This window comes from Bufo gargarizans, chromosome 7 (genome assembly GCF_014858855.1).
Source record: "Bufo gargarizans isolate SCDJY-AF-19 chromosome 7, ASM1485885v1, whole genome shotgun sequence".
NCBI lineage: Eukaryota > Metazoa > Chordata > Amphibia > Anura > Bufonidae > Bufo > Bufo gargarizans.
The window spans coordinates 32373462-32398444 of record NC_058086.1 but is presented as its reverse complement, the minus strand read 5'-3'; the positions used below and the strand labels follow the sequence as shown (position 1 = coordinate 32398444).

General features: G+C 43.4%; 1 long non-coding RNA gene across 1 annotated transcript; it reads left to right on the top strand.

The window, feature by feature from the left end:
• The first annotated feature begins 1879 nt into the window (after positions 1–1879).
• Positions 1880–21567, top strand: LOC122944098. Its single transcript, XR_006390942.1, has 2 exons — positions 1880–1939; positions 21241–21567. It is a non-coding gene; the product is annotated as an uncharacterized LOC122944098 (long non-coding RNA).
• Positions 21568–24983: the final 3416 nt, after the last annotated feature.

The following is a 24983-nucleotide window of genomic DNA, read 5'->3' as shown; positions in this document are numbered from 1 at the left end:
AAGTGCATTGAATTCAATGAGAACTTTGTAATTCTTCATTCCCCCTGTGATAGTGTGGTAGAGAAATTTTTACAAATTACACCTATCTCTGAAGGTCACACCCTGCGATCAGCTTAAAAAGGGGGCTGTCCAAAATTGGACAACCCTTCTAATTTTGCTTATTGTTTTCACCCTAAAAAGCTTACCCTGTATTCTCTGGATTTACAATAGGCACAAAATATTAATAATTCAGATTTATTACTGCCTTCTGATGTGTTTATTAGCTTTGAAACTGCAAGAACCTATGAACAGGATTTACACATGTGCAAAACATTCAGTATTTATGGGAAGCAGACGCCGAGTCAGACACCAAACCTGATGTGTGCCATGGGAGCAGCCATAAAGCTGTTTCTCAAGAACTGTCATGTCTTCATCTTTGGAAATAATGTTAGGCAAACAAATCTTCACGCTTGACATTGTGATGGGTTAAACCTTTATCATAAAGAGAGATTATTGTCAAGTGTCGTTACCTTAGTCCAGTTCATTTACCGAAAGCAAAGTGCCCTAACTTAATAAAGGAGAGAGACATAATATCTCATTTAAAATACACATATGTTTCATATTGAACATTTTGGGAAGGAGCCTTTAAGAGGTGTATATAATATAAAGATTTCCTGAGAAACTGTGACTACTAGGTAATTCACATTCATCTAGGCTTCATAGCTCTTGCTGTAGTGGACTGATACTATGCTGATGGTGTGTGCCAACCAACCCAGGAGAAGCAGAGCATGGGAGTGGTAGTGGCTCTGGCTGGAGTACTTATTCACAGTGGCAATCCTCACACCAATGCTCCCTAGGGCCAGGTATTTCTTCATTCAGTGCACGCCCTTATGTTGGGGCTCCTGCCTGATGGTAGTTAGGGTGCCCTTGGTGTTGTGGGTTTGGTGCGGTTGAAAGGCAAATGTAAGTGCTGTGGCCGGCGAATGGTGCTGGAGTCAGTAACCAGGCAGATTGCAGAAAACTAGTCTCTTTTTACTAAAGTGCATAATGGGAGTTGTAGTACACCCAAGTATATCAAGACACAGCTCTAAGGCAAGTCAAAGTAGAGTCTCTTCTCAATAGCTGTGTATAGGAAAATGGCAACAATGATGATAACAGGGGTAGTAGTATCTGAGCTCCTTCTAAATACTTTGCAACCTTTCCAAGATGATCAAAGCCATGCAAAACTCTAAAAAATTTAGTAGGCGTCCCAGACTACAAACCATCCATACACATAGCAAGAAAGTGCAGTAGGTGCCAGAAACTACAAGCCATCCACATGCAAAAAGTCTCACAATCAGTTCTGCACTACCTGGACTGAGGGGCGCAGATCGTTAGTCTGTCAAACCATTATATAGGGGGGAAAGTTGGCATTAGCTATTAATCCTTCTACAAAGTCTCTATCGGCCATAACCAGCGAATACCTTGCTAGCACACATGGCCTTGTGTTTCAAGATGGTCTATGAATGTCCTCTTCACCTTTCACTCAGAGATTGTTCCTCAACAGGAATTATGTTTCACCTGGAACCAAACTGAACTAGCGCCTGACCTGAACAGCAGGCAGAGCTAAACAGAAGTGGCTAATGCTATACTAACTAGCACATTCCACCCTTAGAGGGGAAAGCCAGTTTCCTCTGCTGAGTTGGGGCATAATTAACTAAACAGTGCCGCCTATAGACAGCTTTTTGAAATACATACAAAGCATTAGTCGTTTTAGTAATGTACCAAATTAACCCTTTGCAGGGCCCCTGTCCTTGTGTAATGCAGGTGTATGATGGTATATCTAGGGTAGGGATGGGTATATTGAGTCTAATGAATTGATTCATCTCATTAGCAGGAGCTCTTCACAGGGGCTGTCCCCAAAGAAGAAGAAGCGCCCTCCTGCACCAGGCACAGAAGCTAAAATTTGGCTTTGGAAAAAGTAAGTGACTGTTCATGGGACAATATTGGGGATTCTTTTTAAAGTTATTAATTTCCACTTGCCACCAAGATATTTTGCAGCACTTTACCAAAATTGTTACCACTTAAATTATTCTCTGTCCCCAATGGGGTTTACTTATTTCAGAAACATACAGTAGGTTTAGTTTCATAGAAGGACAATTATTCTACCAGTATGTTTAAGGACAGGAGGAGAGACTAGAGAAAACCAACACAAATATGGGGAGAACAAAAAAAAAAATATGCTTGCAGATACTGCTCTTGTTTGGACTGGAACCCAAGCTAGGTAAGAATGGCATAAAAAGAAAGGAAAAAAAGGGATACTCAGCTGACTGACCTACCTGCTGCCCTCCTTTGGATACTTCCCAGGTACCTGCTGGTCTGTACATCCTGGTCCTTCTTGACAAACAGAATATGACCACTCAGCAGATCACTGGCCACAGGGGTGACTAACCTTTGACAGTATTTGGCTAAGCAGTCGTTTCCTGTGTGTTGAGGAGGATGAGGAAGTAGTCTAAAGACTGGCTAGGGATCCTGGAAGCATCGGAAAAGGAGTGGTGGTGGATTGGTGAGCATGCACTTTGTGCATTGTGCCCTCTTTTTTAAAAGCATTTTTGTCATGAGGGTGTCAAGAGCCACGTCTGACTCCGTTATACCCGGGGTCAGGCAGTCGCAGCTGGTGGCTGCGCGCTCTATGTCTAAAGATAGTGCTGTTACTTAATGGTAACTTTCTGGGTTTGCCTTGCAATCCTTTTTGGCTCACTCAGGGATCCGTAGCTTCTTCTCCTCAGCTGTTTCTTGTCCAGCACTCCCAACCTCCTTATATTCCCCTCTCCCACTTCTCTGGTTGCCAGATATAGAGCTTCCTGCCTGGACTTCTATACTGACCCACTGGAGCTGATTTGCTGTTATCCCTGGTTGTCGTACCAGAGCGTTACCCTCCGGATCCCTGTTGGTTGTTTGTTGTCGCCCACCTGGGACTATATGTTTTGTCAGTATTGTCTCCCTAGTGTTTCCCTTTAGTGTTAGTGGTGCGGACTAGTGTTCCCACCGCCCTATTCACTACGTAGGGCTCATCTTAGGGAAAGCCAGGGTTTAGGCACGTGATCGGCGTACGGGTGAGGAACCCGTCTAGGGACGTGAGGGCAGTCAGGTGCCAGCCTCAAGGTGAGTTAGGGTTCACCATCTTTCCCTCTCCCTTGGACAGGGCCTTCCTTTTCCCTCCCTTTACGTCACGTATGTGATCGGCACGCCGGTCGTGATCATTTTCTGGCTAAACAACCGTTTGGGAACAAAGACATGTTCAAGTAAAACATGATTGATCCTTTGTGAAAAGCATTCTGCTGTCTAGAAATAATGGACCTCTACGAAGACAACCAATGTCAGTAGCCATTGCTTGTCCCTATACAGTGGAGGTAATTGCTACATGTAGATGCAGCTCTTCACCTTAGCTGATGAGCAGGCAATTATAAGGAAGGAATGGTCCTTTCTTGAAAATTGACTGCTTGGCCATCTAAATCCAGCATGTGTTATGGATTTGCAGTCATAGTATTTTCTTCCAGGGCTTTCCATTTTTCAAGTTGTTGCGTTAAAGGGTTTCTACCACTTGCTTTGCACCCATTTCGTTTTCAGACACTAGCGATCCGCTAGTGTCTGATGTACAATACAATCTAAGTATTATCTTATTCTGTCCGGCCGTTTTGTTTAAAAAAGCACTTTTATATTTATGCAAATGAGCCTCTAGGTGCTATGTGGGCGTCTTTCCAGCACCTAGAGGCTCCGTCTACCTTCCTAAACTGCCGCCCAGCTCGTCGCCCCAGACCGCGCTTCTCCTAGCGAATTCGATCCTCCCCCTGCTCCTGGCGTCTGAAATCTCACGCCTGCATTCGGCGGCATTCAGCGCAGGCGCAGTGGAAATGTCTGAGCAGGGAGCGCTCAGACATTTCCACTGCGCCTGCGCCGAATGCCACCGAATGCAGAGACGGACGGCGCAGGCGCAAGATTTCAGACGCCAGGAGCAGGGGGAGGATCGAATTCGCTAGGAGAAGGGCGGTCTGGAGCGACGAGCTGGGCGGCAGTTTAGGAAGGTAGACGGAGCCTCTAGGTGCTGGAAAGACGCCCACATAGCACCTAGAGGCTCATTTGCATAAATATAAAAGTGCTTTTTTAAACAAAACGGCCGGACAGAATAAGATAATACTTAGCTTGTATTGTACATCAGACACTAGCGGATCGCTAGTGTCTGAAAACGAAATGGGTGCAAAGCAAGTGGTAGAAACCCTTTAAAAGTAATTTTGAGATCCTGTTTCTCAAAGGTTTCTCCTGGAGGTTGGTCTTCTGGTTGTAGATTTAGATCTTCTAAGGTATCTTTATGATTTCTCTCTCTTCCTCCTTTCCATTCATTCATTCCATAAGCTGAGATATAACATCTCTAATAGAAGATAAAGCTTAACTCTGGTCATTCATGCCTCAAGTAGAAGATCAGACTTGATTTGGTCATGGATTCCCATGTTTGCTTTCCTTTCAGTTTATGGTAGTCTCGAAAGCCTTTGTCAACACCTAAAGCATCGGTTATTTTCCTGCCCTTGTCCTTCATTGTTCAGTTGTCTATCTATAAATTCATCATAGCTTAGAAAATGACACAAACAACACAAACCTCTGAGCCAACCACTTAAATATGCCCAGAAAAATAGTATTTTATGGGGGTGGTCCTTTCAAAGAAAAAGTGTCTAATGGAATCAGCATTGTAAGTATTCAGCTCTTGCTTGGTTCTGGAGATGCGGTGCAGAAGGGACCTGTATTGAGAGAATTCACAGAACATGTACGTGGTCTTCTCAAACAGATTCCCACTGAAATATTTGTTCAAAAAAGTGGTCCTTCCTCAGATAGAAAGAAGAAAGCTTCCATAGAGTATACTGGAAGGAAAATTGGGTACAGAACAAAAATGGTTATAAAGGGGGTGGGGGGTGCTTCTCAGGAGGCAGGGGAGATGACTGTATGTGCCAAAAATTCATACAAAGTTTGAGATCATACACACAGGCTGACATTTTGATTTAGACGCCGATCTTCGTCCCTTCTGCACTGGTGGTTTATCCGCCGGCCTCTACATAACTTAGGCGGACTTTACACTTTGCTAATTCTACGTAAGCTCCCTTGCTGGCGTAGATTTAGATCATTTTCTACACCTAAAACAGGAGTAGAAAATGATAAATGAGACGGGCCTGCCCACCTGCCCTTTTCACTGCCCGCTCTACGCTCCCTATTTTAGTGGTAAAAGTGGCAGATTGCAATATGAATAACCTAAGTTAGTCAAAGTGTCACATCTTCAGTGTTGTCCCTTGAAAAGCTATAATACAATATTTACATAAATGTGAGGGGTGTACTCACCTTTGTTGCCAGCGGTTTGGACATTAATGGCTGTGTGTTGAGTTGTTTTGAGGGCATAGCAAATTTACACCGACTGCGGTATCAAAGTGTCCTATCGTCAGTGTTGTCCCATGAAAAGATGCCAGATGCAGAGCAATCTACTGATATCCTAAATGTGTATTGTGGGATAACCCTTTAAATCCTGACATAGTGTATATACTATGCATATGCCATTTAAAATATAAAAATGGTGTGAAATTTTTTGTTAGCCAAGGGTTTACCTTTCAAGGACAGTTATATGATTAGACAAAAGCTATAAGTGTTTCATAACTTGACTATAGTCTTTCAAACAAGTTGACAGGTCCATGACTCATGATGATCTCTGGGCTCTTAACCCATTGCACTATTGCAAATGCCCTTGATCCATAATGGATTTCCAGCAATAGTCATGAAGACTATTGAATGTTCCATACATTTTCACATATGTACCATTGTGCGTAGACCTTCTACTGTATTAGAGATATTACTAAATGAATGACATTGAATCATGTTCTCCGTGACCATAATACAAAACACATCTCATAAGGGCTATTTTATTGTTATAGGTAAACCTCATGTGCTGGTACATGTATAATATACATGTCATCATTTTATGGGTTTTTTTGTTGCTGAATAGTGATGAGCGGCAGGGCCAATATTCGATTTCGCGCTATTTCGCGAATATTTGGTAGAATATTCATCATATATTCGAGAATTTGCAAATTCGAAATTATTTTCTTGAACGTGAAAAATCAGCAATGTAATATTCATGTAATGCTCTCAAAATACCGGCGTGGGTCACTTTTGCTACATTTTTCAAGCTACAAGAAGTTTCCTGAGACTGGAGAAAATGGTTGGCCCGGCAGAACATTACAATAGCTTTAAATGCAGATAGAGAGCTCCAGTATATTTGCGATTGCGAAATCGTCCCTAATGATGCGAATATTTTGGTGCAATACGTGCAACTTCACATTTTAACAGGTCTGACTACATATTACTGATTGGTGCACTAAGTATTGTCGTGACATCACAGCACTGTAGCATGTATGTATGGAGAGCATAACCTCACACTACCTAACACCCTGCACTGGAACCTATCAGCTCCACTATATCAGGATATAACCCTCACTGACTATCTCCACTATCTGTATTATATATATATACGATAACTAACTAACTAACTAACTAAATATCTAATGTAATGACACAGGAAAGCACAGAGCACAGTAATGACACTGCTCTCTCTCTCTCTCAGATCTGAAAAATCCTGCATACAAGCGCTGCTGGGGAGGTTCCTATATAGTAAGGGGTAGGCAACTTTCCTATTGGTTGCTAGGGATGTTGCTAAGTTCAGACAAAGACACTGCAGCCTTCTCATTGGCCCACAAGCAAGAAGGGAGGTTAATGATGAAAAAAAAATCTAGAATATTCGAAATTATGAATATATATCACTATATAAAAAATATTCGCGAATTCTCGAAGTGCCGATATTCGAGATTAATATTCGCTATTTGAATATTCGAGCCCAACACTATTGCTGAATGATGGAGCCTGATGACAATTGATTACATTATATATTTATGCAATGAGTGTGGCTCTTTTACAGTGAACTTGGGTCTGTTTCTATAACTATGCAGTAAGTGCAACGTACCGCCCCCCCCTCCTGGGGCCGACATGTCCCAGTTTTATAGGAATGCCGAGTGGTGTGGTGCGGCCTTATTAGTCTCTGTTGTTAGATCTTCGGTGGTTGCGACATCCATTGTCAAATTTACTTTCTTCATTAAGCTTTAAAGTATAATTCATAGAAGACAAAGTCAGTCGCTAAAGACTTTAGGCTTTCTGTGGCGTGAATTCTCTGGATCCGGAATGCCCTCTGGTCCCATGACGTTTTAAAAATAAAATAAAATAGCACACAATATAGATTTGTGTGCAGAGAGTCTGCAAGAAATCTGCACCAAAACCGCACAAAAAAACGCACATAACAAGTGTGCTGCAATGTCAATATCTCTTAGGCTACTTTCACACTAGCGTTTTTTGCTGGATCCGGCAAAGATCAGCAAAAACGCTTTCGTTACTGATAATGCAACTATCTGCATTCGTCATGAACGGATCTGGTTGTATTATCTTTAACATACCCAAGACGGATCCGTCGTGAACTCCATTGAAAGTCAATGGGGGATGGATCCATTTTCTACTGTGTCAGATTGCTCCGCATCCCAGGATGAAAAGCAAACTGCAGCATGCTGCTCTCCGATATGAGAATGGAACAAAATGCATTTTGGAGCGTTCCGTTATGTTCAGTTACGTTTTGTCCCCATTGACAATGAATGGGGACAAAACTGAAGCGTTTTTTTTTCTGGTATTGAGACTCTATGACGGATCTCAATACCGGAAAGTATTAACACTAGTGTGAAAGTAGCCTTAGACAGGTTATCTCCACAGTCTGAACCTTGCATGCACCTCCTCTTGACACTGGCATGCTCCACAACATGCTCTTTTTCTCTTTCTCTCCAATTGGTTTTCAACTCTCTACATCTTTTGCTTCTTTTTGGCTGGTTCTTATCCCAGGGCAGTTTTCTAGCTTCTGCTGACTGCTCTCCCTCACACGGTTCTGTTCTACCCTTAGGGTTAATTCACACGACAATATAAATGGGTCCGCGTCCGTTCTGCAACCGTTGCGGAACCGGTAAGGACCCATTCATTTCATGGGGCTGCAAAAGATGCAGACAGCACACCATGTTCCGTTCCGCGGCCCAGCAAAAAGTATAGAGCATGCCCTATTTTTGTCTGAAATTGCGGTCAAGAATAGGCATTTTCTGTATAGGGCTGGCTGTGTGCGTTCCGCACATGGGCCGGTATCCATGTTTTGCGGATCCGCAATTTGCATACTGCAAAACACTCACGGCCGTCTAAATGAACCCTTACCCTAATCCTCCCTTTGGGGAGGGTGACACAGTCCCACCCACCAACGGTTGCGACAGCAGGTTAACTTCTTGTGCCAGGCACATACAGAAAATGCATAAAATACATTTTTAACCCTTTAGGCAGTAGACCATAGCCATAGCAGTGGGATGCTGCACATGTGCCGCGTATGGCAAGTGGTCCTATCTAGCTGAATGAAACGAAACTCACACGTGTGACCAATTAGTTGTGAATAGAATTACTCAAAGATGTCCATGTGCACAGCTGTGTTCACATTTTCAGGATATATTAGTCCCATAATTTACGGACCCTTTGCCGTGCACCAAATGGCAATTGTTCATGACGTGGTTGCTGATCAATGTTTGTGTGAATCAGTAACGTCCACTTCTGGGTAGGGTGTAGATAAGTTCCACCTATTTTCAACCTCAGACAAGCCGATTTTGTCAAGATTGTCTCTGAAAATTCAGGACAATCCCAGCAAATTCGGGACTGTTGGCAGCTGTGGGGTTGTCACCGGTTTCTTAGATTTGTGTCTGCCCTTAGGAGGCTATGATCAGGAATTGAATGGAAGTGTATAAATCCATTTTTTATTGCAGCCATTTTTAGGGTCCATGTGCACATTTTCTAACAGATTCACCCCCGACCCGCTACATTGAAAGGGCTGAAATCTGCGATAAAAATTGACATAATGCTAATTTTAAAATCTCTACTGCATGTCCATGTGGAAAAAATCTGCAGAATATGGATGAGATTTGTAAAGTTTCCTCTACTTGCCTGGTGCTGTGGATTTTACCTGCACAAATCTGCAGCAATTCCGTCCCATGTCCCATAGCCTTAAAGGGGGTTTCCCATCTAAACCAGTGATGGCATATCTCTAGAATTTGCCATCAATGTCAGATAGGTGCAGGTTCCACCTCTGGGACCCTCTCTTATATCCAGAATGGGACCCGAAAAATTAAACAGATAGCAGCCGAGCATGCACAGCCTCCCTCCATTCACCACTATGGGAGTTCTGAAAATAGCTGAGTGCTGGCTTAGCTATTTCCAATAGTCCCATAGTGGTGAATGTAGCGGTGGCTGTGCATGCATGGCGCACTCTCCATTATCGCTATGGGAGTTCTGAAAATAGCTGAGTGCTGGCTTAGCTATTTCCAATAGTCCCATAGTGGTGAATGTAGCGGTGGCTGTGCATGCATGGCGCACTCTCCATTATCGCTATGGGAGTTCTGAAAATAGCTGAGTGCTGGCTTAGCTATTTCCAATAGTCCCATAGTGGTGAATGTAGCGGTGGCTGTGCATGCATGGCACACTCTCCATTATCGCTATGGGAGTTCTGAAAATAGCCGAGTGCTGGCTTAGCTATTTCCAATAGTCCCATAGTGGTGAATGTAGCGGTGGCTGTGCATGCATGGCACACTCTCCATTATCGCTATGGGAGTTCTGAAAATAGCCGAGTGCTGGCTTAGCTATTTCCAATAGTCCCATAGTGGTGAATGTAGCGGTGGCTGTGCATGCATGGCGCACTCTCCATTATCGCTATGGGAGTTCTGAAAATAGCTGAGTGCTGGCTTAGCTATTTCCAATAGTCCCATAGTGGTGAATGTAGCGGTGGCTGTGCATGCATGGCACACTCTCCATTATCGCTATGGGAGTTCTGAAAATAGCCAAGTGCTGGCTTAGCTATTTCCAACAGTCCCATAGTGTAGCGGTGGCTGTGCATGCATGGCGCACTCTCCATTCACCACTAACGGAGCTCCGAAAAACAAACGAGCGCTGGCTTAGCTATTTCCAGCATTCCCATAGCGGTGAATGTAGCAATGGGCGTGCATGCATGGCATGGCGCACTCTCTATTCACTGTTGTGCAACTTCTGAAAATAGGCAAGCGTGCTCTCTTGTCTATTTTTAGAACCACCATAGTAATGGATGGTGAGCACGCCGCACATGCACAGTTTGTTCTCCTTCACTTTGGGGCCTTTGTTCTCTAGACAAGGAGCGGGTCCAAGAGGTATGATCTGCACCTATCTGACATTGGTGGCAAATTCTAGAGACATGCCATCAATTAGGACAACCCTTTAATCCAGGGGTTCACAACGTTTTATGTTCAGTCTCGCCACATTGCCAGACTGAACTAATGACGAGGGCCGAAAATAAATAAAATTTAAGGGGGTGTTAACAACTGAAATACTGTATTCATGGCATATTGAATACACAGTATATATCAATAATGTCTAGTTACAATTCCAGGAATCCCATTTAATGGTAGAAATACATGAAAAATACATGTGAGCAGCCACAAGACATAGGCAAACATGTCTGTTACCGGATAGTTGGGGGCAGCACAGAATGGTATCCAGGGCCACATGTGACCCTGGGCCGCAGGTTGTGAACCCCTGCTTTAAATCTTTCCTACCATGGGCGCAGCATTCTCACACCATGTACAACTGACACCTTATATAGTGAAACAGTTTGCATTAAATTAGAAAAACACGGTTGCTCTCTTCCACCGCCACTACTGTCCAGACTGGATCGGGTACTGCAGCTCAGCTCTATTCAGGTTAATGGGGCTGCAATACCAAAAACAGCCAATGGATGAGAGGGTCGCTGTTCAAAGAAAGGAGCAGCTGTGATTTTCTAATTTCATATGACCCTTTAACAAATTGATTACTCATTTACTATATAGTGTGGTAAAATCTTCTCATATATAAGGGAATCCACCCTGTCACATTTACAATAACGAAATTTGGCACACAGGTACATCAGGTGTCAGGGAAGGTTTTAGACCGGGTTTCAGCTCTCTAGCACATACCGTTCCTGAGATATTCCCAAAAAAATACATTAGCCAATAGAAGCCTGGTCACATGACCCTTATCAGCCAATAGAGGCTCGTAGGCCCTTAGTCTCCACATACACACAGTTTTACACCAGGTTTCCATAACAACCCAGCCATTTTTCTTCACTGCTGTAGGTCAATGAGAAGAAATCCCCCTTTCTTTCAATATTTCTTCCTATGCCATTCGGTAGGTGTAACTACCGAACGAAGACCACTCTCCCTGGCTCATTAAACCTGAAAACCCGCTTCAATTAAGCCCTCTTCGTGTGCGGCCAGCGTTCGTACTACCGAACGCCACGTGGCTGAGGAGACCGCGGCCATCATTCTTTCAGCCGAACAAAGGCAGCGGGACTTGGTCGTCGAGTGTCTGGAACTAAAATCGGACACTCGTCTCCCCGAACACCGGTCTCAAAACAAACGAACGCTGGATCTATATGTACCGAATAGCTAGAAGAGCGCTATTCAGTACTTTTGTGCATACGAAGGAGGGGGAACAATCGCTGCTAGGAGCCAGAGGAATCCATGCGGTACTTTATTCATTTTTCCCTTTTTCTAAAGTGATTGGCAAAAACACCCAAACTTATGGAACTATTTTGGGCAGCCCACCCAGGGTGAACCGGTCACAGAAGACTTCCATGTCTCTTTAAGAAGCCCTAAACCGATCTGGGTGAAATTTGAATATGTTGATCACCCAGATCGGGGCTCTCAGGGGACATATGATTTGTGGGGATACCTCATGTATAAAGGGGTGTTCCAGATATTGGGGAAAACTGTGACTTTTCTGCCTAGAGATAATCAAGTTGTTACTTTATCAGGCTTATTTATCTCCAGGACTGTATGTTCATGCTGGAAGGGTTTTATGTTTCTATTGTACTTGATTGGCTATACTGTGTCCCTCCCTGTGGGATGTCCCCTTGCATGGGGACTTGCATAAAAAGCCTGTGTGTGATAATTAAAAGGTGTTCTGTTTGTACCCTTCTTCTTGACTTCAGCTGATGTTTGGAGATCCGCATGCTTTATTAAGGGAATCATCTTATAAAGTTATTGGCATTTCCGAGGGAATTCGTCTACTTCAACTCCTGAACGGAGCGCTATATTCACCAGGTTCTGGCGGTTTGGGAGGAAACTACAGAATGTGGTTTAAATATACTTGGTCTCCTTACAGTCAGCTTTAAAGGGGCAGGGCGCTGTGGATGACACTGTTAAGGGAGCGTAGTGCAGTGGAGGTCACAGTTCAGGGGCAGGTAGGGTGGCCATTCAGGCCACCCTCAAAAGACGGGGGGCGGGGTGTTGTGGAAATTACTGTTAACGAGACGGGGTACTGTGGAGGTCACTAGTAAAGGGGCAGCCACTGTGGAGGTCACTGTTAAAGGGGAGGGCGCTGTGGGTGTTACTGTTAAGGGGGCAGGCCGCTGTGGAGGTCACTGTTAAAGGGTCAGGGTACTGTAGATGTCACTGTTATAGTGGATACTGTCGATATCTTTTAACGACACACACAAACATTAAATGAAATAGATAAAATATACCTGTGTGAAGCCGGGTCCTTCTGCTAGATGAAGCCGGGTCCTTCTGCTAGATGAAGCCGGGTCCTTCTGCTAGATGAAGCCGGGTCCTTCTGCTAGATGAAGCCGGGTCCTTCTGCTACAATGCAAAAACCATATTGTTACAGTGAATACAGGGAGTTCAAAGCCTTCCGATTCTTCAGTGGTGACATATGTATAGACACTATGTCATAGATGTATTTTCATTGACTTTGTAGTATAGTGGGTGTAGTATTAGGCTGTGTTCACATGGTGAAGTTAACAATAAGAACTGAAGTTTTTATTTTCATCCACTCCACGATTGGCAATTTTTGATTAAAATAGCTCTCCAAAAAACTTACGGTACATTTGGTGGAAACACAACTTGTTACAGTTACAATACATTGGGGTTGGGTTTTCATGTTGCGGATGAGGTGTGGTAAAAAAAAAAAAAAAAGCAACAAAAAAACGTATTAAATACACATGTTGTAATGTCATTTCCGCTGTTTTGATTTTAAAGGTGAAAACACGTAAAATGAATTTATTTCACATGGAAAACAATTGTGTGGATAATTCATAGCAAAATTGTGTTAAAAATACATGCATTTTTTGCAATGTTATTTTTGCAGCAATTTTTAAAAAGTGAATTGTCCACAAAAGTGTAAACTCAGTCTAAGCGAGCATTCACACGACCGTATTTTCAGTCCTCGGCCGATTTGTATTTTTTGCAGATCGCAGGCGGACCCATTCATTTCTATAGGGCTGCAAAAAAAATTAGGATATGTCATCTGTGTGCTGTCGTCATCCCTGCAGCTGTGCAGCAAATTATAGAACATGTCCTATTGTTGTCCATTTTGCAGGCAAGAATAGCCAATATCCAATAAGGCCTGCAGAAAGTGCGGGATATATACCACCGGGATCCGTGTTTTGTGGATCAGTGGTCTGCAGTCCGCAAAAAGGATACGGTTGTGTGGATGTCGCCTTATTAGCAGATCTACGAGTCATGCTTGACGGACCTGCGTGTCCATCAAGTAACCAGGACCACATTTTCCCTTTTTGGAGTACACAATGAAGGTTCCTCTTGAATGACAGCAAGCAGAGATATTAAAAACCATGTGAAATTGATATGGAAAGTACTGTATATTCTTTAAAAATATGACTTTTGGGAAATCTGAAGGGAGATTACTGGGAAAACCCCCCTTTCAAAAAAAATTATATTTAGTTTGTTACATTTTTTTATGTTTATATCTAGAAAAGTTGCTATTTAAAGGGGTTGTAACATCCCAGACATTGAGGGCATATCGCTAGCATATGCTCCCAATGTCTGATAGGAGCGGGTCCCACCTCTGGGACAGGCACCAATACTCAGAATGGAGCCCGCAAAGTCCCGAATGGAGCACCACGTATGCATGGCCGACCCTCCATTTATTCCTATGGGAGCTCGGAAGTCCTATTGAAATGAATGGGAGGCGCACCGTGCAAGCACGGCTACCACTTCATTCACTTCTATGGGGCTGATAAAAATGGACTGATGGACTTTGCAAGCTCCATTCTAAGTATAGGTGCAGGTGCCAGAGGTGGGACCTGCTCCTATCAGACATTGGGGGCATATCCTAATGACATTCCCCCAATGTCTGAGATGGTACAACCCCCTTAAGCTGCCCCTTGAGGTTGTCACTCAGCTTGTATGCACTTTCATAGACTTTGTAGCCAGGTCAGAATATGGTCAGGTGGGTAACTGTCTCTCTAAAAAAAGGCGGATATGCCGATCAGGAATCTAGAAAAGCGGAATAACAACCCCTTCTTGAGATGACGACCTATCATATGATTTTTAAACCCAACTTTCCTGGAAACAGATTTAAATGTAAGAAATTGCTAAAATATTTAAGGCCATTTGATGTGTACCTTTTGGGCCAATATTACTAATATTAGCATTGGGTCACCTTCTCAAGTTCCTGTAGGGACCCCCATGATAAAAAAAAAAAAGTAATCATTTACTTGCAATTCTCAAAATTGCATGACAATTTCAAAAGTGGAACTTTGTATGCTTAAAAAAACTACTAAACATAACATAAATTCTCCCAGTCGCTGACACATGGGGATAGAAATGTGACCGAAATGTTTCCGAAATCTTTCCCCATACACATGAGCGCATCAATCCCAGTAAAGCCATCAACTCACATAATACCGCTGTGTGAGTGTCTGTCTTCTCCACCGCTGGCCACCAACTGCTGGGCCCAGTTGTCTGACCACCTGCAATGTTTCCTTAGAATTTGTCAAGACCCTGAGAGGCGTAGATAATGCGGAATAATAATATATGTGTTCCACATTAAACCGCCCCGGCCTGTCACACAGGAGGGAGGAACAGTTGCCAACATCGCCAATTATGCAGGGAAACTGGACGAGATGAGAAGCGCGATGGAAGGATGGAAAAATAAAATATTTGGCTTTCAGTTTAGCACTGATGCAAAAGTTTACACACTGGAAGAAGGAAAACAGAGCGGCCGGGATGCAATTACATTTTGATAAGAAGAAAACGTGGGATTCAGTGTCAAACATTGCACGCTCCCAGCCACACATCTCCCCAGCAGCTTATCTTCTGCTGTGGCCAGTTTAACTGGGAATCGCTTTCTGAACGTGGTGACACCATGTGCTGTAGAACTGGGCCAGAGCCGCCAAAACAGACAGACGTTCCCTTTGTTTATTTGCTTGTTAGAGTAACAACCCAAACCTGACTCCTGCCTATGGTGCCAAACAAATTTGGCGTCGAAGGAGCTTATATCACGTAATAGGGGCTTCTCTGCAGCCTCTGTCATTATAAACAGTTTATGCTTGGCTTTCCTTCTGCAAAAAGTAAATATGGTCCCTTGCAAAAGTACATTCTTTGCCCGGAAAATTCCCTGCAATAGTAACCAACACTTTTGTCCGGATTGCACCCATAGATTGTTCCAGACAGTATCTCCATTACAAACTTGGATGCCTAGAAAGAAAATGTTCAGACTTTTCATTATGTAAAAGGAAAAATTGTAACATGCAGGCTACAGAACGCAGATGAAAAATATTGCACTTGGCTCTCGATTGGCCACAAAAAATGGTCAGCTCTTCTGCTCACAGTCATTAGCATCGGGCTGTCCCCAATGGGGCTCACAATCTAAGGTCCCTATCAGTATTTCTTTGGCGTATGGGAGGAAACCGGAGAACCCGGAGGAAACCCACACAAACACAGGGAGAACATACAAACTCCATGCAGATGTTGTCCTTGGTTGGATTCAAACCTAGGACCCCAGCCCTGCAAGGCCACAGTGCTGCCCCATGATTATGTAAAGATGCTATGTCGTTGTAAAGGGGGATGTCAATAGCAGGTACTGTATTTGAGGTGTGTGCATGATCTGTCATTATTGGAGGTTGTGCCACTCACCTTCAGGGGCAGACTGGGAACTCAAAGTGGCCCTGGAAAAAACCTAGAAGTGGCCCCATGTTGTAGATGGGTCCAAATTGACAGAAGATGGGGCAAGACATGGGGCAACACATGTAGGCAGGGCCTGCAATACTATAGTGCAGCACAAAATACTACCCCAGCAGAACCAAATATTACAATGCAGCCTGTGGATGGTGGAGCTCAGTAGGACTCCTGTGGTCGTTGGCCAGGTGCACAAATACCTAATGCTCACAGCAATACTTAATGCTGAGAGCATGAGATCATTATGTACCTGGCCCCGGCCATGAAGTGGGTTAGGGTTACCTTCTCGCATCTGCCCATCTTGAATTTTCCATGTATGGTCTCTGGCCAGCCCACCCCTGATCACCCTGATGTCCTGGTCACCAGAGGCTTGCACCCACAATCCTCACACTTGGTACTACAACCTATGGGGAGGCAAATACCCAGGTTGCAGCTTCGTTCCCAGTTTTATTGATTGGTCAGTGCTATGTCTGCATTTTTATATGGGCTCTATACATTTGGGCACTAAGTGGTATACCATAGAAAGGAGAAGGGGGTGTCAAAGGACAATTGACCCACGATGCATAGAGAACTAAGTTAAACAACTGTTGGCCCCATAGACATTAAATGGAGTGGATGGGTGCATGCATGACAAATGCTCTATTCAAGCTCTGCCTAATGCGTTTCTGAAGCAAGATGAATGGGTCTTTTAGGACCCCCGGTTTAGAGAGGCCCAGCAATCAGATATTTATCCCTTATACTATGGCTAGGTGATAAATGTCCTTCATGGGGTAATCTCTTAAAGGGTTTTTCAGGAATGATCTTCTGAAAGATTCATACTTACCCCTTCCCTGCTGCCCCAGTTCGATGCAGTGGTTCCGGTTCCTCCTTGTTCCGGTCACCAGCTTGTGTTCTTCTGGCTGGGGCATGGACATGGCCATGGGTGCGGTTGAGGCCAATTACTTTCTCCAACCTGGACTGGTACTTAGGACCATACCCAGCCAGAAAAAAACAAGCTGGGGGCCAGAAGATAGAGGAACAGGAGACAGCGCATAGGACTGGAGCAGCAGGGAGCAGGTAAGTATGAATCTTTAAGCATGCAATGCAGGCTAGGGAACTTTTGTTAAAGAGCATCTGTCAACATGATCTGCCCTAGTAAACCAGGCCTTCAACCTGATAGGTTAATAACACTGAGTGAAAGGACCCCTGTCTTGCAGCAATCCAATGCGTCTTTATTGAGAAATTCCTACTATTATTAAGCTAGTGAGGTGTTTGGAGCACTGAGGGGCGGCCTGGACTCTTGGAGCACCATCTCATCTCCTTTTTTCTGCTTTAGCCACTCCTTCTCTCTCAGTGATTTACAGGGCCAAGCATCACCAGTGTTTCAAAGCCTGTCACTAAACTCCTGTGCAAACTGCGCCGATTGAACTCTCGACAGCTCATGCGCTAGATTTCAGGGTCTTGAATAGGGAATATTCCGATCCCAGAAGTATGTTAGAAAATTGCTAATGTATAGGAAAACTACAATGTAAATAATTGCAGCATTCCCTCAGCATGATACGCTAGGGAAGGTTGTGGTGTCCCTGCTCCTTTAAGGATAGAAGACATTTCTCTAAGTCTTATTAACAGGGACATTTTTATGGAGACACGGAGCAAAAGAATCCCGGTCTCAGGCCTGGACAACTTCCGATGGAGTGAGATGGGTATGTAGAAGACAGTCGGCTTAAGCCCTATAGAATTGCTGTGGCCAAACGAGGAGTTCGGAGAACATCTGCAGAATTCATTAGGCCGGTTTGATTGGTCCATGTTAAACAAAGATGGGATAGGGTTACATGCATTTTCTGTGGGAGTCTGGCTTGGATTTCAGCTTGATGATTTAGTCAGGTGTAAGCATGAAGTTTCCAATTTAAAGAAATAAATCTAAAGTGATTTTATTACCCTCTGCTTTACCCTGACACCCTGCTTCACCCTAGCTCTCTGTCAAAACATATGATGTGTTTATATACCTCGTCCACACTGCTTCAGACTGCACAAGGCATGAAACGCGTCCAGGCTCCATAGGGCTCCAATATTTCATCATGGTCTCTCTTCATTCCTCCTTGGTCATTTAGTCCTCTTCCTAAATTCTTTGCATTTTTGCTTCCTGGAACATGTGCTCTGCCCCACAGCTGGGTATCCCACACGTAAAAAGATTTCTCAAGGAAAACTATTATTCAAAAAATGCAGAGACATTTGTTTCACATTATCCGGCCTCCCTCCGATGGTCGCTGAGGGCACAAGTGAAAAAGAAATCCCACACCATAGGCACCTTCTTAATTCGTCTGGGGGGAAAAAGCACGGTTGCTCCCAACATGGCCACATTACAGCTATCACAGCATGTAGAAAATAAGGGGGACTCATGATAAAGATCAAAATTGGTTCTTCAATATGGAGTTGGGTTTGCCAACCAGGAGAGAAGATCCTGGTGTTTGTTTCCCCCTTTTCATTATCCTTGGGCCAATTGCGCAGGTTCTTGCCACCTAGTAGTATAGGGAATGGGACCAACTAAGTTTGGGTCCTCCTCTCTGCAAGGGCCACTGTGAACGGTAAGAACTTCTACCACCAGCATAGCCACCTATCTTCCTCTATGCACCAACCTGTGGCCCACTGCACTGGTAGACCACACTCACACTTACCGACATTGCAGTTTGTAAATTAGGGAACACCCCAAACATCAGCTTACATAAGCCCAGCCCATTTTTGGCTCAGGACAACCCAAATTCATGGGACTGTCTTTGAAAATTAGAGATAGTACATGCAAATTTTGGACTGTAGACAATTATGTGCACACTGTTAGGTAAATGTGCTGAAAGACCGGATGCCATAGTAGCACCTACAAATCCGGCATGGTCAGGATCCAGGCCTGAGTCCCTTTTCAGTGTAGCTCCCCATTCTGGCTCGTAAGCAAGGGGTCCTGACCAGAGGATCCCCCCTCATTTCTGCAGTCTACATCCACTAACAGGTCATATAGGCAAGAGTGGTCATCATGAGATATCCCCTTTAGGCCTCAAGCACACGACCATAGTTTCTTTTTGTGGATCCAACACGGGCCCATTAATTTCAATGGAACCAGAAAGGTGTGGACAGCACACTGTGTGCCGGCTGCATCCGTATGTCCATTCCGTGGCCCAGCAAAAAAGTCAATTTTGCGGACAAGGATAGGACATTTCTAGAGGAGTTGAAAAAAAATGGTGGCATGCACTTTGCTGGGATCCATGTTTTGCAGATCCGCGACTTATGGACAGCAAAATGGATATGGTTGTGTGCATGAGGCCTTAAGAAGATATGTAATGACATCTCTATATGCTCACAACACTTTTTGTGAAATTCCTTGGGTGATATATGTACAGTTGCAAGAAAAAGTATGTGAACCCTTTGGAATAATATGGATTTCTGCACAAATTGGTCACAACAATAGACAATTACAGTCTGCTTAAACTAAAAACACACAAAGAATTAAATGTTACCATGTTTTTATTGAACACACCATGTATACATTCAGGGTGCAGGTGGAAAAAGTATGTGAACCCCTAGACTAATGACATCTCCAAGAGCTAATTGGAGTGAGGTGTCAGCCAACTGGAGTCCAATCAATGAGATGAGATTGGAGGTGTTGGTTACAGCTGCCCTGCCCTATAAAAAACACACACCAGTTCTGGGTTTGCTTTTCACAAGAAGCATTGCCTGATGTGAATGATGCCTCACACAAAAGAGCTCTCAGAAGACCTACATTTAAGAATTGTTGACTTGCATAAAGCTGGAAAGGGTTATAAAAGTATCTCCAAAAGCCTTGCTGTTCATCAGTCCACGGTAAGACAAATTGTCTGTAAATGGAGAAAGTTCAGCACTGCTGCTACTCTCCCTAGGAGCGGCCGTCCTGTAAAGATGACTGCAAGAGCACAGCGCAGACTGCTCAATGAGGTGAAGAAGAATCCTAGAGTGTCAGCTAAAGACTTACGAAAGTCTCTGGCATATGCTAACATCCCTGTTAGCGAATCTACGATACGTAAAAGACTAAACAAGAATGGATTTCATGGGAGGATACCACAGAGGAAGCCACTGCTGTCCAAAAAAAACATTGCTGCACGTTTACAGTTTGCACAAGAGCACCTGGATGTTCCACAGCAGTACTGGCAAAATATTCTGTGGACAGATGAAACCATAGTTGAGTTGTTTGGAAGAAAGAGGCACAGCACACCAACATCAAAACCTCATCCCAACTGTGAAGTATGGTGGTGGGGGCATCATGGTTTGGGGCTGCTTTGCTGCGTCAGAGCCTGGACGGATTGCTATCATTGAAGGAAAAATGAATTCCCAAGTTTATCAAGACATTTTGCAGGAGAACTTAAGGCCATCTGTCCACCAGCTGAAGCTCAACAGAAGATGGGTGTTGCAACAGGACAACGACCCAAAGCATAGAAGTAAATCAGCAACAGAATGGCTTAAACAGAAGAAAATACGCCTTCTGGAGTGGCCCAGTCAGAGTCCTGACCTCAACCCGATTGAGATGCTGTGGCATGACCGCAAGAAAGCGATTCACACCAGACATCCCAAGAATATTGCTGAACTGAAACAGTTCTGTAAAGAGGAATGGTCAAGAATTACTCCTGACCGTTGTGCATGTCTGATCTGCTACTACAGGAAACGTTTGGCTGAAGTTATTGCTGCCAAAGGAGGTTCAACCAGTTATTAAATCCAAGGGTTCACATACTTTTTCCACCTGCACTGTGAATGTTTACATGGTGTGTTCAATAAAAACATGGTAACATTTAATTCTTTGTGTGTTATTAGATTAAGCCGACTGTGATTGTCTATTGTTGTGACTTAGATGAAGATCAGATCACATTTTATGACCAATTTGTGCAGAAATCCATATCATTCCAAAGGGTTCACATACTTTTTCTTGCAACTGTATGTTGCAGTGTTTTAGAGTAAGACATACATTTTCAGAATTTTCCAGTAACATAGAATTGCCGCCTACTCAACAATTCTCTATGGAAGTTGCACGGCGCACATGTTTTTCGTTGTCTCCTTGTAGACGACGGACGTTCACGTCTTGAGACATTCATCTCCTTGACTAATTACAACTGAAAACCCAAGCTAAATGTTTTTCTTTCTTCCTTACCAGTTCTTCTATCCGAGTCTGCCAGGATGTGGAACGTGCTCGGGGATGGGGGTCAAGGACAGGAGATTGCTGGAATCCGCATCCACGAGACGATTGCTTCAATTAGCTTTTGTTTTGTGTTCGAAATCCACTGATAAATGTCTAACATCCCAGCAAACAAAACCAAGTGATAACGCGGCGGCCATGTTGAAAAACAGTCTTTACTGCAGACAGAAAAAAAACTAATGAAGCAAATGAACTAATTATTGGAGAAGCTTCTAGACTGAACAGTAAATTCATTTCCAGGATTTTTAATTTTTTTTTAAAATTTAATACATTTTTAAACTTTCACTTTTTGGGTTCCGTGAAATTATGAATCACTGACTGATTTACAATTCCAATTGAAATTGGGTTTTATTAACTATAGAATATCTACCATTTTATAATTTATATAAGGTAGTTTAATCTATTTAAATTTTTTTTTACTATCTATCTATCTCAAAATGCAAACAGGCTGCACACTCAAGTAAATAAAAAATACATTTATTCACCCATGTGGACGTCCACTTGGATGAATACATTTATTTTTTTATTTACTTGAGTGTGCAGCCTGTTTGCATTTTTACCTTTTGGGCAATAGTCTAGTCCCGTTAAGCTTGTACCTCAATTTTTTCTGATTTGCTCTTTGTTCTGGTGCTGCCATTTTTCTGCTTTTTTTATCTATTCTTTTATCCACCTCATATCTATCTATCTATCTATCTATCTATCTAAAAAGTACAAAACAAGGGCAGCACAGCAGAAAAGCAGCTAATTTTTTTTGATGTAGTAGTGTGCCAGCGGCTGTGGGGGTGATCCACCCACCTTACTTACAAAAATTGATCAACTGCACGGCACATCCAGAAGTAGAAAAAGTAACAAAAATGTTTATTCACCAGACATACAGCAATGTTTCAATCCTCTCAGTGGGATCTTTCTCAAGCAAATGGTGATGACCATCATCACCATTTGCTTGAGAAAGATCCCACTGAGAGGATTGAAATGTTGCTGTATGTCTGGTGAATAAACATTTTTGTTACTTTTTTTACTTCTGGATGTGCCGTGGAGTATATAGATTTTTATCTATCTAACTACCGTATTTATCTGTTTAAAGGGGTTTTCTCAACAGGCCATTTCATACTTACCTGCTCCCGGCGCGCCGTCCACTTCCTGGTTTCGGCACTCGGCAGGGGGCGGGCTCCATCTTGATTGATGTCTTCTCCCGGCCGGGCCGCGCGCTGTACTGAACGCGCTCGCCGAGTCCTCGCATGCGCCCTGTTGACTTCTTCCTGGCCAGTATAGTATACTTGCCAGGAAGAAGTCACCAGGGCGCATGCGCGGACTCGACGTGTGCGTTCAGTACAGCGCGCGGCCGGCCGGGAGAAGAAAATAAGACGTCTGTGCACGTGTGTCCACCGCGATTCCTGAGAAGAGTGGTGGCCGTAACCAGGGGAGACGGAAGACAACAGTCAGGTAAGTATAGGTTTCTTTTTTTCTAAGGGGTGGGGATTTGTTAATGAAATATATTTAGAAAAATGATCACTGTTAAATCATTAACAGATTTAACAGTGATCATTAAGATGATAATACCCCTTTAACCATTACCGTTCTATCTATCTATCTATCTATCTATCTATCTATCTATCTATCTATCCATCTTATATCTATCTATCTCATATCTATCTATCTACAGGGAGTGCAGAATTATTAGGCAAATGAGTATTTTGACCACATCATCCTCTTTATGCATGTTGTCTTACTCCAAGCTGTATAGGCTCGAAAGCCTACTACCAATTAAGCATATTAGGTGATGTGCATCTCTGTAATGAGAAGGGGCGTGGTCTAATGACATCAACACCCTATATCAGGTGTGCATAATTATTAGGCAACTTCCTTTCCTTTGGCAAAATGGGTCAAAAGAAGGACTTGACAGGCTCAGAAAAGTCAAAAATAGTGAGATATCTTGCAGAGGGATGCAGCACTCTTAAAATTGCAAAGCTTCTGAAGCGTGATCATCGAACAATCAAGCGTTTCATTCAAAATAGTCAACAGGGTCGCAAGAAGCGTGTGGAAAAACCAAGGCGCGAAATAACTGCCCATGAACTGAGAAAAGTCAAGCGTGCAGCTGCCAAGATGCCACTTGCCACCAGTTTGGCCATATTTCAGAGCTGCAACATCACTGGAGTGCCCAAAAGCACAAGGTGTGCAATGCTCAGAGACATGGCCAAGGTAAGAAAGGCTGAAAGACGACCACCACTGAACAAGACACACAAGCTGAAACGTCAAGACTGGGCCAAGAAATATCTCAAGACTGATTTTTCTAAGGTTTTATGGACTGATGAAATGAGAGTGAGTCTTGATGGGCCAGATGGATGGGCCCGTGGCTGGATTGGTAAAGGGCAGAGAGCTCCAGTCCGACTCAGACGCCAGCAAGGTGGAGGTGGAGTACTGGTTTGGGCTGGTATCATCAAAGATGAGCTTGTGGGGCCTTTTCGGGTTGAGGATGGAGTCAAGCTCAACTCCCAGTCCTACTGCCAGTTACTGGAAGACACCTTCTTCAAGCAGTGGTACAGGAAGAAGTCTGCATCCTTCAAGAAAAACATGATTTTCATGCAGGACAATGCTCCATCACATGCGTCCAAGTACTCCACAGCGTGGCTGGCAAGAAAGGGTATAAAAGAAGAAAATCTAATGACATGGCCTCCTTGTTCACCTGATCTGAACCCCATTGAGAACCTGTGGTCCATCATCAAATGTGAGATTTACAAGGAGGGAAAACAGTCCACCTCTCTGAACAGTGTCTGGGAGGCTGTGGTTGCTGCTGCACGCAATGTTGATGGTGAACAGATCAAAACACTGACAGAATCCATGGATGGCAGGCTTTTGAGTGTCCTTGCAAAGAAAGGTGGCTATATTGGTCACTGATTTGTTTTTGTTTTGTTTTTGAATGTCAGAAATGTATATTTGTGAATGTTGAGATGTTATATTGGTTTCACTGGTAAAAATAAATAATTGAAATGGGTATATATTAGTTTTTTGTTAAGTTGCCTAATAATTATGCACAGTAATAGTCACCTGCACACACAGATATCCCCCTAAAATAGCTAAAACTAAAAACAAACTAAAAACTACTTCCAAAAATATTCAGCTTTGATATTAATGAGTTTTTTGGGTTCATTGAGAACATGGTTGTTGTTCAATAATAAAATTAATCCTCAAAAATACAACTTGCCTAATAATTCTGCACTCCCTGTATCTATCTTCTTACTTTTACCACCAGCCCCTGTCTCATCTATGTCTGTGTTAAATAATGGTCATTTGTCTCCTGCAGTTTGTGGCTGCGGAACAATGCTATAGACTATTCCAGTTGGCAGGACGAGCCGTGTAATGCATTAAGTGACAGCTGTTTAGATGCCCATGATAAAGGACACTAATTGAGCATTAAGATCCTGCTGGATGGCTGACCTACCACTGTAATTATTAGCCTGACTGTCTTGTTCTGCAGCCAAGAAATGTAAGCAGTTGTCATCTGTATCTGTCAGGGGTGGTCCGGGGAAACATGAAGCTTGGCAGAGGGAGGCTCGTCCACTTGTAGGAGCTCCAGCTATTAAACAAAGATTTAGTGCTGAGGATCCTATGTACTAAGCGAGGGTTGACTTTCATATCATTCCTGCGGTTGCCAAATTTCATGAGAAGATGGATGACACTTTATATTGGGTAAATGTTTGCTT